General features: G+C 39.6%; 1 protein-coding gene across 1 annotated transcript in view; it reads right to left on the bottom strand.

Moving 5' to 3' along the window:
• GUCY1A1 (guanylate cyclase 1 soluble subunit alpha 1) overlaps positions 1 to 15,004 on the bottom strand; it is a 36,725-nt gene extending 21,721 nt beyond the window's left edge. The window contains exon 1 of the mRNA XM_033060766.1: positions 14,892 to 15,004. The gene's annotated coding sequence lies outside the window, so the exon portion shown is untranslated. The remainder of the gene's footprint in view (positions 1 to 14,891) is intronic.
• Positions 15,005 to 15,252: the final 248 nt, after the last annotated feature.

The raw sequence follows: 15,252 nt of genomic DNA, 5'->3' as shown, positions 1-15,252 counted from the left end.
AGAAGACAGCGTGAGAAAAATATTCTCCTCCTGTGAGTCAAAACCTTTGTGAAAACCCTCCCCAGCAAACCCAGCAGGCAGGCTCACAGCACCTAATCCTCTGCTCCCTCTGTCACATGCTCAGGATGAAATGGTAGCCCTTGACTGCGGCACATCCATACCCCCTCACCCCTGGCCCACAGCATGGCTGGACTCCCAGCTGAGCAACTCCCGATGAAGGTACCTCCCCAAGAGTCACGGCCTCCTTACACTGCAGGGGCACTGGTGCTGCACTGCTCACGGCCATTTTTACTGAGGCAGAGAGAAAGATACCTCAACAAAAACTCAAAAACCTGCTGTATGCAACCATGACAAAATATTCAAGTTTTGGGCTTGCATTTTGTTTTTTTGAGAAATCCTGATACTGAACTGACTGATGAGAACTTGAGGGACCCAAGTGCCCAGATGAGGAAGCATTTGAAGGAGAGGAGCTGCTGCAGTGAAGGCAAGCAATTTAAAGCATCTGGAAACTATTCTCACTCTTTAAAGGAATTTCTTTTTAAATATAGCATAATCTGTATTTGCAGTCCCTGAAAATGCAATACTTTCATAAAACTTGTAAGAGAAAAGCTATGAAAAATAAATTTATGTCTTCTTTTCAAAAATTAAAACTCATCCTGAGGACATGAAGTGGTCATGACCATCAGCAGGAGTTAAATGTGAAGATCAAAGCCATAGCCAACAGCTCATAGCCAATGGGATTTAATTAGAATCCACAAAAGGAAAATTAAGTAATTGTTAATTGTAGTGCTTACTGATTCCTTCCAAATACCTGCTTAGAGCTCAATCTCTCAAATTTAGCAATGCATAGCCCTTCCCTCATTTAACTTGACCTTTAAAATCTGATTTTTATTTATTTAATAGATCAAAAATGCTTTTAAGGAGCAAATAAACTAAAAATAATAGTAACTATTTTGTGATAAAAGTGAAATCTAGTAACCTTTTATCCCATACCATTACTGGAATCTTTAGCTAGTATTCGTGACTTAGCCAGCATTGCTGCATGTCTTTTTTTAATAAATGAAACAACAAACTGTTTAACAACTCGAAATTTCAAAAGCATGAAGTAACTTCCCATTTGAGCACCATGGTCTGGATTAACTGTGAAGCATCTTTCACAGATGATAAAAAATTTCCCCTACTTCTTGAAAGACACTTATCTTGTTGAGATTTGTACTTGCACATATTCTTGCTGAAGTTGATGTAACTGTTTATGCAATTGACATACAGGTTTGCACAAATATTATTTTCACAAATATACTGTAGCATGGTAGAGCAACATAAAACATTGATTGTAGTGTCTAATGACAGTACATATAGTTAAAGATCCACTTTGTGTTCACAGCTTTAAAGTATAATGACCAGCAGGTTTTATAAATAAAAGTGCTAGAAGTTTCCATGAATTCCACAGATCTTAGAGAAGTATCTGAAAACTAGGTCTGTAGAAATGGAAGTGTTTCATTAGCAGATTTCAGTTGCAGAGTTTTCTGACTGGATGTTTGCCACCTGTCACTTCTGTTTACAATGTCTACAAAATCATTTTCACACCGAAAATTACTGACAGCTACCTTTCATATTTATTCATAGCTAAGCACTCATGCCAACTCCTGTTGAAGTCAATAGCAGGTTTCTGGATATAGCAGGAATAGGATTAAATCTAAAAGGTCTGTCACTGCTGTCACTGAAACACTGATTTGCATGTTTTCTTATTTTTGAACCAAAATATAACCTTGGCTTTTGAACATTGGTTTTTGCAGCTAAGTGTTCAGATGCAATAATCACAGAACTGAGGTCATTTGAGATTACAGAAAGGTTAAAAACTATGCATGGGAAGGTGATAACAGGAACTTGTAATTAGCAAAAAATGGTTTGTCCTGCAGCATTGAGGTCATGCCCCTGTAGTTTTTCACAAAAAAAGCTTACTGATTGAAGATGTGTAATCAACCTAAATACATGCTGAAGGGGTGTTTTCATAGCCATCATAGAGATATTGATTCTGCTTTGGGTAGGTCCCTGCAAAAAAAAGCAGCTCTGAAGAAGCAGAGAAATTAAGAGACTTCCCGATTGTTCTCTTCCATGGTATTTGCAGAACAGGACCAAGAGGCACCTTCCTTTTTGATTGAATGCCTACAGATGGTTTCTGCTACAAAACATGTTTAAAAATAATTGGAATTGTTGATTTAGCACATGTTCACTGTAAATTAACACCTTCCTTTTTTATTTCGCTTGATTGGCCTGTCATTTTGCACACAAAGGTACAGTCACATATAGTTATTCATAGCCCACCTCTTTCAAAATCTGCCCTTCTAAAAATATTTGAGTACACAAAAGCAGTCCTTTCAAAGGTAAGATGCACTATCAGCACATCCAGAGAGACTGAATGTTCTAGGAATACATTACAATACCACTTTAAATAGGTTTAGGTTCTTCCTAATACTCTGCTAATAGGTTCTTTCTTTTGAGGTTCTAATACTCTTTTGCAAAACACAGCAGATATGCATTTAAAACAGAGAAAGCTAGGCAAACATATGAATTTACACTGTCTTTAAAAACACAGCCTTTTTTTTTTTACTAAAATGATGAAGCTATGTATAGATGAGAGCTTCCGTGAAATATTGAGCTTGCACATGTGGTAGTAAGAGAAATTAATCTTGTTAGTCACAACAAATAAGCACTTAATGACTAACATTTGCCTGTTTTTAGTGTTATCACATGTGTAACAAAACTAAAGATTAAATAAATTCAGAAGCAGATTTTGGCTTCCTGTTGAATGTTCAATCTATGATGCTTGTTATTGTCTCCAGTGCAATTGCTGAAGTTATCACAGTTACTGTTCTTTCAAATCCTTCCGTTCCATTTATTCAACTCTTCTTTTAAGCATGTGAAAGAAATCCAATTGCACATAGTGTTTTTTAGATTACTTTTGCATAGGAAAAGTCAGCACATGCAAATGACAGCAGCAGGGAGAAGGAATGCAAAATTAACTCAGAGATAACTGCCACGTTCACCACATATTCTGTGGCAGTTGGGGGTAAAGAGTGAGGGGAAAATGTGGCCCTATGGAAAAGTAAGCTAGAAATATTTATGGGAGATTCATCTTTGACATATCTAAATCATAGCAGGCTATTGGGACATAGAAATGTGAGCTCCTTTATAAAGAAACTTCTCAGGCCATTAAAATGTAGCTTCTGGTTTTAATAATAGATGCAGTGAAAATCAGAGGATCATTGATGTATTGATCATGATGCCAAGGAAAATAAATGATTTATAATGCTACACTTCCAAACCCTCACTAGTGATAAATTTAAAAAAAATACATCCTTCTGGCTAAAACATATCAAACAGCAGAACCCTTGGTCAGTGCTGCTCCTCCAATGAGAACATTTACATTTAGGAAGATTGAGCATATTTCAAGCTACACATTACACAGATTCAAGTACATTAGCTGTTGAATTGCAGCCTCTTGTGACAGTATCAAAGTTGAATATTCAAATAGGACAAAAACAATATCATCCAGCTTTTTGAAACTCTGTTTTAGTTTTGGTCAGAGTGCTGGCTACAGACTGGGACAGAAATAGATGCTTAGCTCGCAATGCTTGTAAATTCCACTGAAATTCTCCAGTTCCTGTTGAAGGTGTTTCAGACAAATAGAGATTAAACAGATAAAGAGATACTGAAGAATGAAAATCCAAGAAAAGGTCAACAAAGAACAGTGCAGGAACCTTGATCATATCGCCAGACTCTAATTTGAGGTTGAAATTCAGGGTTTAATTATTGAGCCAAATTAAATGTATTTAAACTGTAATTCTTCTGCTGGTTTTTTGGTGACTTTTTTGTGCAAGGTCCTTGGGTCTTTCTCTCGCACTGCACTGGCTGCAATGATGTTAGCATCATAGTATGCTTACCAAAGTCTGAAAGATCAGAGTTTGTCTTAATTTCTAAGATTGCAATTTTTCTACTTTTTAAAATTTATTTTGCAGTATGTCCTGTTCTTTATTATGTGAAAGATAAAACAAAGGGCGATACAGACAGAATAAAGGATCAAGGAGGAAAGAACAGAAGAAAACCTATAGAACAACATGAGGATTAAAAAATTCATAAGAAATTAGGAAAATACGGGCAATAGAGCTAAACGACTTGTAGTGGAATGGACAGTTCTCTTTCTGATAAGGTGCTTTCTCCTACAAATGCACTGAAGTTTGGTAGGTTCATATGCAAGTAATTTTTCTGTAATCTGACAGTATAGCCTATAGAATATTTTGACATGCTAATTTCATGGAGCTTTCCAGCAGTATTTTAGATTTTAGGAGAAAATTTTTGTTTGTTGCTTCTGTGTTTCAACCAACTCTCCTACTCTCTGTTGCACAATTAAGGAAGGATACGTGTTTATTACCTTGACTTGACCATCAAGATTGAATTTCTCATTTCACTGGGCTGCCGCAGTAACATCTATTGGGGGGCTGGGAATGACATACCTTGTTTTGCAGCATTGTTTAATGAGGCTGCCCTGTGTTAATAAAAAAGTAAAAACTTCCTAATCTTCCTATGTTATTTTCTAGTATTTTGTTTTAAATTGCACTGATTTATAACAAAGTCCATTGTTACCAATTTAAGGTTTCATTTCATAACTTTACATTTTCTTTTTTTAAAGATATTTTACTTGTGTCTCATAATGTCTATAAGGAACCTAATTTCTCTCTCCATCAGACCTTCTGAAATACCAGTTAGTGCTATACATGTATATGAGATCCCAGGATGGAAATATTACTTGCATCCTTCAAGTCCCTGATCTGCGTTCCATTGAGGCAGCATGGAAATGCACTGGTGTCAGCAATCACCAATAACCACAAGCAGACCTTCCTCCCACTGCCACCACAGAAGGCAAGGAACTGTATAGGCATACAGTTCTTAGTTCACGGTGCGGCAATTTATGATTCAGTGCTGGGAGGCTTTGGGATTCAGTCCTCAGGCAAAATGAGCACAGAACACAGCTGAGCATCTTGGTCTGGAGGAGCTCCCAAAAAGGAGCAACAGCCAAAGAAAAGTAGCAAGAGTCATCTCAGATTTACCTTGTTGAGAATCCAAACTAAAATCAAATGTTATTGATAAATTAAACATCATTGTCTCAACACTTCAGCTACCCAGAGACCTAAGACTAAGTGTAGGGGCTGTACCACACCAAAGGTCCTTCAAGTACAATTTCCCACCAAAATATTAACAAATAAGCATTCTGTATGTGCTGTTTTTAAATCTGTAAAACGGTAATCCATGAATGAACACCTATTTTCTTTCATTATATTAAGAAACTACATTTATTTTAAAAATGGAGCCATATAAGAAGATGTCTCCAACTTGCTGTGCATTTCCAGGCAGCAAAGAACACAGTTCAGTTGTTTCAGAGATGAAAGAGCAGAACAACTGGCCAGTGAACTGTAGCAGAAAACCTATAAACGAATCAAAATCAAATTCTGGCCATAACGAGGGCTTATGTATTCAGAGGGGTACTTTAAATGGGTTTTGAATGTTACTTGAATATTATCTTGAAAAGATACACTCCTTTGACTGGACAGTTAAAATTATTGTTCACTGGACCCTTGAAAAAATAAGTAATGTAACAAATAACAAATTCCACCTCTGTACTTTTTTATGTGCACAGAAAGAGGATGCTACACAGCAAGTTCCCCATTTTCTGAGGGAGCAAAGGCTGAGAAGCCATGCAAATAGCTGGGGCAGAGGGAGGGAATGACATGCACGAGTTCCTGAAGGATGTAAACCAGAGACCTAAGTTTAAAGAGAAAGGTAGTATCTCCTTCACAAAGAATTTCCTGCCAAGATGAAGACAATATTTTTTAAGCATTTTGGCTTTCTAGAACATTTTGAAGCACCATTAATCTTGCAGAGTGCAGTCTCAACAGGTAAAAATAACACAGGGAGGAAAGAAAGTTTGCTGCACTGTGTATAGTCTTCCCTTATATGGGGTCAGAAACAATTGACATTTCTGTCTACACTTTAGGTGATGTGGAAAATACAAAACATTTATTTTAAATATTTGTGCCTGACAAGCTTTAACAAGACACAAGCACTAACTTTACAAGTATCTTGTGACAATGGAGAAGTTAAGCTCTCACAGTATCACAAGTATCTTTGCAGCATATTCATGTTGTAAACTTTTGTTCTGGGTTTTCAACTCTATAACAGGCATCTAAATCTCACACTGCCCATACTATGGCAAATTGACATTAGGATTGCATTCCTAAGTAATACAGCCTCATTGCTAAAAGACAGAGTGCCAAACCTAAGTTTAAAGGTTGGAATGCATTTATTAATATTTTACTAAAGCTTATGAGTGTTTTCCATTACCAAAGTGTAACAACTGGGAAAGAAAACACTGAGTATTTGTTATACAAACCCATATAACTGCCTTTTTTGGCATATTTATTCCAGCATTAAATAGATCAGCCATTCACGATATAGTAACTTACAACAATGGCAATAAAAACTATTTCTTTAAACACATTAACACCATTAGATGCTTTTTTGCCCTGAATAACTCTTATTTCAGTTTATCACCTTATTTTTCCATATACCAATTTACTGCCAACAAAATTCTGCCTACAACACAGGCAGGGATAGACGTTCTGTTTTAGTTTTTGCTATGGATAAATTATAACCCTGTATCCTATCAGTAGTCCTTGATCTTCACTGCTTCAAAGCCTCTTTGAAAAGTTACTTTTTCCTTTTAATTCCCCTCTATTGTTTGTCCCGATTTTTGCTTAGGACTTATTATTACTCAGAACTGCAAATAATTTTCAAAGCGAAACTCAAAGATATTATGAAACCACACTTCATATATTAAGCAACCATTAAAGCCAGTTTTTACCAGCATTTCTGAGTGCCAGTCCGGAATAGCCAGTGACATGATGCTCACCTCTATATCATGCATGCTATAGCTGCACACTTCAAACTGTAGCTAGCCATGCCTCTGTTGGTTCCAAAATTTACTACTGTTATGGTCAATGACTTTTTCCATATATAGTTGACAATCATGCTGCCTCTTGCACAGATCTGGAGCACATGACATACAGGGCTAAGTGTGAATTCGATTGAAGCTGATACTAATTTTCAGATCAGCAGCAGATTTTCAGAGTCACTACAAATGTGTTGTCTGCCTCGTGAGCACATCAAAAGGTTTTGCAAACTGTGCCTAACTTGAGATGAAGACTGGCCTCCTCTGTTAGTTCCTTGCCACCACACAACCAAATGTTTTTGTCTGCAAAGTAAAATATTTCATTACATTCTAATATTTATGAAGTTCTTACTATTTAGTCAACAAGATCATAACATGCAAAAATTCTTACAGAAGTTTCATGTCCACTTAAATATGGTATTCAATTTTCTGTGAGTTCATCCTTGGGCAGCTTGCTCAGCAGAGAAATAGTGCCACTGATACCCTGCATTCTGCTCTCTATTGCTGTTGGTAGGCCTCTTATTTGCTTATTTTAACCCAGAAGGCGCCAATTAAGAGCAGGGCCATACAGAAATACAGTAAATTCACGAATACAAGCCGCACTGACTATAAGCCGCATCTCTGGGTGTTGGCAAACATTTCGGTTTTTGTCCATAGATAAGCCGCACCCGAATATAAGCCGCTTTGTCGTTCGCAGCGAGGACCCGCGTGCAATTAGTAACAGAACCGCGGGAGGGCAGGGTTTACTGGCTGAGCTAAGGCTGTGCAGGCTCGGCCCGCTAGGGGCCGCTGACGGGGCCAGGTGGCCCAGCACGGTGCTGCAGCTCGGGGCCGGCCGCCGCTGCCACTGGGCTCGGTCACCCCGGGTCGGCGCTGCCCCGCGGTGGCAGGCAGGGACGGAGTTTCCCCGCTCCTGCCGCGGCGGCGGCGGGCGGGGACAAAGCACCCCGTCGGCTCCCCGAGCCGCGGCAATGGCTGCGCGGGGCTCCTGTCGGCTCCCCGGGCCACAGCAATGGCTTGCACGGGGCTCCCGTCGGCTCCCCGAGCCGCAGCAATGGCGGCACGCGCTTCCCCCCCCTCCCCGGGCCGCGGCAATGGCGGCGCCGGGCCCCCCCCCGTCTCTCCCCTGGGCTGTGGCAGAGGAGGAAAGAGAGCTCTCCCGCCTCTCTCCCCGCCCCCCGTGCTGCCTGCAGGGAGCCAGGCTCCACCCGCGGTGCAACAGAGTAGCGATTTGTAACAATCGCAAAATGCCGACTTTGCAGCTGCTCGGCTCAGCACTCTGGCAGGCACTTCTGAGGTTGTATTAGCCGCTCCTGATTATTAGCCGCATTTCCGGTTTAGGAGCAAAATCTTAGTCAAATTGGTGCGGCTTGTATTCGTGAAATTACTGTATACAGCAAAAGATGATGTCTGACCTGAAGGGTTTGCCCTTTGAATGGGTAAGATAGAAAAATGAGATATGAAAGGAGCATAACAATGCCTCCTTTATAAGTGGCGATATAAGGTATGCTGGAGATCACAAAAGAAAGACTGCAGGCAAGCTAAAAAGTGAATCCAGATGTCTTAGCACAAGTTAAGAGATTGCACAAGTTTTTTGAGCAGTTTGGCAGATCTGAGTGATTTAGAAAAGTGATGTTTGACCTTATAAAAATTGGCAGACAGATTTTAAAAGCAACAATGGGATGAAAACACTTTACACAGTAAAATTCCAATAGATTTTGCAGATAGGATTCATAAAAAGGTGCAGGTGCTAAATATACAAGCAAAACAACGAAAGTATCCTCACACTAAATCTTCATGGCTAATGCACGACAGGTTTAATGTTATTCTGTTATTTCTGAAGGTTTCATAATTCCTTAAAGGAAATGCATTTCCCCTTGGCTGGTTTTTAATATCATGAAACTTGTTTGGAAACCTTTAACTGTATCAAAATAAGTATTTAATTAATCTATAATTAATTGTTATTAAATAATTAATTATTTCTGTCACAATTTCCTGAAGTTTTTTGAGAAAAAAAAGTCAGTTCTCCATTGACCAAAAGCCTCGCTAAGTTACTTAAGCCACAAGACTCTCTCCCTTCATACCATTCTTCCCACAGGGAAATTCTAAAACCATACCTCTAAATATTTATAATATATAGAGCCTTGTGAGCTCTATGGGCTAATGGCTCTATTTTCACTACAATTTCAAAAATGTATCAGTTCACCAAAGATTTTTCTCATTGTGAAGGCAAACAGTTTTGCACTTTTAGCTTCCCAGTGCAAAGAGGCAAGAGACAACTATGAAGACAATTTTGACAAAAACAACAAAAAAGGAAATTTAAAATTAGATGGATACATGCTTTCTCTGAAGACATGGAAATTTTGCCATTTTTAGCAGTTCTATTTAAAACAGGAACTGCAATGAGTATTTTAGGCTCCTGGATACCTGCAGTCAGGGCTAGGGAGAAATACAGCTATTTGTGTAAGCAGGTACCCCTCCCTATTAACCAGAAGGCAGCACCCTGAGTATACTGTCTTGTGTTTTCAAATCATAGAAATCATTATGAACAAACAAAATCCCAATTTTTCCCCAACAACAAACTAGAAATATTGCTGAGGCGTTCCTCTGTTGTATTCAGGCTTTTACTAATGCTCTTTTGTGTGTGAAAAGTTTCTGTGTTTCCTGAGGAGGGTAATCAGCTTTCCCTGAACAATTTTTGTCAGTCTGCATCTATATCAAGTGCCAAGTGAAACGCAAGGTTAAAATGAAATTAAACACACATTTACCTTAGTCAGCATTAGAAAGGCAGTCATCACTGTACAATGCACTTCTAATACACTATTGAGAAACTTGTTTCTGTGCTATTATTCATTAAAAGTAGCAAGTTTAGCAGCAACTACTGTATGTGGCATCACAGAAGCCCAATGTTTTACTGCACTCTCTGGAAACAGTGACATTCTAGAATTGCACCAGGAGGATTCCCACAAAACACATTTTCCCCAAAAACATGATATTTTTGTTCTGAATAAATCAGAATTGGGCTGAGGAACAGATTCACTTCATAAATGTATGTTTCTTTCCATTTCCATTTGTGGAGGGGAAAATAATAATTTTAGCATGCCGCTGTCTAATAAGAAATTTGAACTTTATTCACAGAGAGTCAATTGGATGACTTGCATGGGATATTTCCTGAAGTTCTCTAATACAAATAGCTGTCAAAGGGCTAGATTCCACAATGCTTGATAACATCTTTGGAAGTGGTTCCAGTCTCCACCAAGATGATACACGTCTTGCTTCTAGATTACAACCACACAATTAAAGCTCTCTTCCTGAGCCACTGCATGGCTGACCTATTTTCTATATGGACTTAGCTGAAACAATCAATGGGCATAGCCATGCGTGAAGTGCAAGGCATAGCCAAACCAACCCAAGGGAGGGTTCCAGACAGCTCCGTGCCCCACAGCCCCCCACAGGAGCATAAGTCTTCAGGTGTTTCTGCCCTTCCCTTAGGGCAGAGAAAATGTGGCCTTGTCACACAAGCCAGGGACAGCATAGCATTCTGTTCAAGGGCAGATACATATGCATAGGAAGTACAGACCGGGGCTCTCATGAAAGAAATGTCCTTTTAGAAGTAACACGCAAGGTCACAGCTTGGTTATCATCTGGGCTTAGTGTGCTCCTTTGTAAGAAATTACCCTCCTGTGGCTGACTTGCACAGGGGGGCTCATTTGAATGCTTCTGCTAGCAGCACACCATTCTCTTGGAACAGCTACTTCAAGTGTGAATAGGGAATAGACAAGAAGAAAATCAATTCACAAATTGACTTTAAGTAATACGAAAATAATTTAAAGAGTCAGAGCAGTAAAATCAAAAATAATGTGTACCACAATACTGCCAAGTTCAAGTAGCTGGGAGAGTGTTTAAAAGTAGCAGTGAAGGTTTGAACTGTGGAAGGGGGGCATTTGAATCAAATGAGAATGTCAGCTAAAATACAATTAAATCACAATTAAATCTGAAAGCAGTAATATTCTTAGCAAGGGCATCCATTCCACTTAATGAAACTATCCTATAATAGGAAACATGAATGAAAAACAAGTGGAAGTGAATATCACAAAATACTATGCTCTGATAGGGTGGGATTCTCCCAAAGACTGAAGGCCTGTGGAGGCCCTGAAGTTCACAGAGGTGCTTGGGGTCTGAATCAATAAACAGGATGTGGTGAGGCCTCTCTGCAGTGGAGTAAAATTAATCCATAGGTATCATATTTGCTCTGGCTTAGGTCATGAAGCAGCAGAGAAACTGAGAGCAGTGAAATGTGCTCTCCTACAAAAAGGGAGTAGATGTCAGCTTGCTCTAAACACCACATCTACAAAAACAAATATCCTGTGTGGTGAGGCACTTCACAGCAGTGACCTACAACTGCCATCACCCAAGAAGGACAACCAAAAAAATGGAAGAACAGCATATTACCAAATGCGCTGCACTCAGTACCTATGGCACAAATAAGAGACTTAATTATAGACAGTAATACGTTTTCTTCAATAGTCTCAAAGTATGTGAATCTATAAACAAAATCCTTACCAAAAATCTGCTGTTTCTAGCAAATTTTGCTGCCTTTATTAGAAAAAATTAATTTACTGTTTACACCACAGCTAGAAGCCCCAGTCAATTTAAGTACATGCTTAAATCTTACTGTAATTTTAAAATTAAATAGATACTAATATTCTGTTCTGAACAGTTTTGCTTTGTTGAACAAAAATCAATGCCCTAGAACTGACCTAAAAATATGTTTAATGATAAACTTGAATCTCTACTTGTCATACAACTATTCATGAAAGACACACCAAATATACATCATACATACAGCCATACAATATACAAACATCATACAGCCATATCTCAAATGGTGAAGACATGCTAGAAAGAATATTCAAAGTAATGTCAAATATGAGATTAGGCCCTAATTTAATTTCAAATGCTAAAAATCTTAATTGAAATGGCAAACATCTACATAAATGCAGTATGTTTTAAAAGACACTTAAACAATAATGGTCTTTAAAAAGTAAATAGTACAAAATGTGCAAGGAATCCCAGCAAAGAAACTCTAATGGCAACTCTCCAATGGCCCAAATTTTATTTGTTAATAAAATGTGCAATCTGAAATGTAGTAATTTCAAGTAACATTACAACAAAATTCTTTAAATAGTGTCCTGTAGTTTCCAATATTCAAAAAAAAATTATTTCTTTTTGCATGTACAGAACTTTTCTTACATGATTAAGCTTTTATAAAGAAAAATTAAAACCTGTAGCTAGTCTACAAAGTAGACAGAAAATACAGCCAGTACCTCCATACACATTTACTTGCTGACAATTTAGAACGTAGCATATGCTTGATTAGATTTCTGAGGTGCTTGAGTTTTAGTTTTTGGAGATTTTTTTAAAAGACAATAGGATTTACAATATTTTTTATAAACAACTCTTTGCAGTTGAAAGGAAAATAGCTTTGTTTGCTACAAACTCTATCTTGGCTTCTTGGATTATTTGAGTCTTGGGTTTTTTGGGGTTATTTTAGAATTTTAAACAGATGATATTCATACGAGCACTGATGTTTTATCTTTTATGGTATGACATAACCAGGTTTTGGTTGCTACTGATATTTGGCATATTGGATTTTTTTTATCAATTCTTACTTATGTTTTGATTACACTATGGGATCTATTTTCAAACAAACTGTCATAGAAGGCTAATGACAGATATTTTTAAAGAAAGCATTAATCCCAAAAAGACAAATATACTCGAGTACTTATTTTATGGACCCTGACTTCTCATTTTTAGTGTTTCATCAAAAATTCAATTAATTTAAGTGGGTACTCAGGAAGTGAACCAGTGGAATAAAGGACAGCGAGACCTCAGTGACACATTTTATTGATGTCAAAAACAGTAAAAAAAAAACACTGTAAAACTAAATTCCTTACCTTCTACTCCAATGTTTGTCTCATGATCTTGCATTGTCATGACTCAATATAGTTGCAAGCTACATATTTCCATAGTAAAAAGAAGTGCAACCAGGAAATCTCAATATGTGCTTTCCTTCTCTCTCCATCTGTACTTTCCCTGCCTGCTTTGGATCAGCACGATTTCAGCAATTTTTTTTTTTTTTGAGAATGGGAGAACAAAGTTTTTATATCACTGCTACAGTACTCTTCAGTTTCATTTACAATCACCTGGTTCATTTAAGGTTCTTGCTACTGGCAAAGCAAACAGTCATCAGAATGTATGGCCATATGTAGCACCCCAGAGCAATACACTCAAAGCAAGAAACTTCTCTACAATTCTCTTTCCCCACAAAGATAACATTCGTAACACATTTGCACATATTGTCTGGATGCCTGAATTGCTTATCTTCTCTGATTAATTATGTAAAATAGTCTGTTACAGGAACCTCTTCCCAGTAAAGGCTGTCACCACTTTTTGTTCCTGACTCTAGAAAAGTAATAGACCCATTTATGTGATTTAAAGTGTATGTTTCCTTATGAATACTTTTAGTAGTTTAGAAACAAATCATCTTAATTCTAACTACGAGAAAAGGAAGTGACTCCATAGGAGTTTTGTCTTAGGAAAAATTCTAAGATTAGACTACTTGCTAATAAATAAAACACGTTGTTCTATTCATACAAATACAATTTAACTCTTACACTTGTTATAAAAAAATTGTTACATTTTTCTGTAGCCTCAGACTTAATAATGGAAAATCTGAGTGAATAAAATGTTCGGTTTTCCCACTAGCATTCCAAATTGCAAATGTCTGCCCATCTCTCTTTAGACCAACCTACAGCAGCACAGTGTAACCTGTAGTCCACTAGATGTGAAAAGCCCAAATACAGCACTACAGACACACTGCATCCTTGCTTGTGACTTTTCCCCGGTTAAATCATCCTTCGAACTTAGAAAGCCATCTTACTACATCCACAGAGTAAGTGACCAGCTCTGAAAATAGAGCCATTTTAGAAGCAGCATTAGATCAAGTTTGAGACAGGACATAAGATGCATAAAAGATGTATAAAAGCACTCCTTCATATATGAGAGAAAAACTTTTCAAGTGTCTCATGATTATAGATAGCAACGATTTTATAAAAAGAATACTAAACATAGGCTAGTAATGGTCACTGAGTTCTAGCAGAGAAACAAACCTATTCACTCAGAAAAGCGATTATGAGCCTAAAGTCTCGAAAAAATGGAAAGAAGAGGGGAAAAAATTACTGAAAAACTGCTAATCATCATAAATGCAACATAATTTGGGGGTTCATTTATTCTTTCTAGGAAAAAGAAATCATTGGAATAGCAGATGCAGAGATGAAGTTATTGTTTGAGAATATCAGATATGCAATGAAATATCAGGTTTGTGCCTAATTCATGAGGTGGAATGATATAAATTGCTCTGAAAACTGGATAAGAAACCTTACCTAAGCATAACGCAGTGACACCAGTCTGAATGGGTTTAATTAGCTTGACGAGCATCAGCAGCTCGCCAATTCTTAGAAAGCCTCGCAATGCACAAAGGCCGCCGGAGTACCCCTCGTGTCTGGAGTTCTCAGCGGATCCCCAGGCGCTTCCAGCCCCGAATCGATGTCTGTTTCCCCCACGCCCATATCTGGCTGGGGGCACGGCGCACACGGGGCTCGGGGCGCTGAGGGGAGAGGGTTTCCCGCGCCCCCTCGCCCGCTCCCGGGGCTCCGTACCGATCACCGCCCGGCCGGAGAGAGCCTCAGCCTTAGCCCCAGCCCCAGCTGCACGCCGAGGTCGCGCCCGAGAGCCCCGTTCCAGCGCTGTCCAGGGTGCCCGCCGCCCCTCTCCATGCCCCGGGCGACCGCTTGCTCGCTCCCTCTCTGCCTCTGTCACTCACCATGGTGCGGAGCGCCCGCAGTCGCAGCCCAGCCGAGGGGCTCTAGGCAAGCGCCGCTACCGCTCCCCGGCGCCGCCAAGGTGTATTTGGGGAGCGGGCGCGGCGCGGCGGCGGCGGAGCCCGGCGGGAGGGGCCTCCCCGCGGGCCCAATCAGGGCGGCGGCGGGGCGGTGGCGACAGCCGGGGGCGGTGCGATGGCCCAACCGGGCCGGGCCGGGCCGGGCCGTGCCGGGCCGAGCTGGGCGGAGCCGCGTCGGTTGTGAGGAGCGCCGCCGGTGCGGAGCGGTGCGTGTACGGGGATCGCCAGAGACGCGGAACGCTGTGGTCTCTGAGCGGGGCACGGGCTCCCCGCTACCGCCGTC

Source organism: Catharus ustulatus, chromosome 5 (genome assembly GCF_009819885.2).
Source record: "Catharus ustulatus isolate bCatUst1 chromosome 5, bCatUst1.pri.v2, whole genome shotgun sequence".
Taxonomy (NCBI): domain Eukaryota; kingdom Metazoa; phylum Chordata; class Aves; order Passeriformes; family Turdidae; genus Catharus; species Catharus ustulatus.
This window is presented reverse-complemented; position numbering and strand designations above follow the sequence as displayed.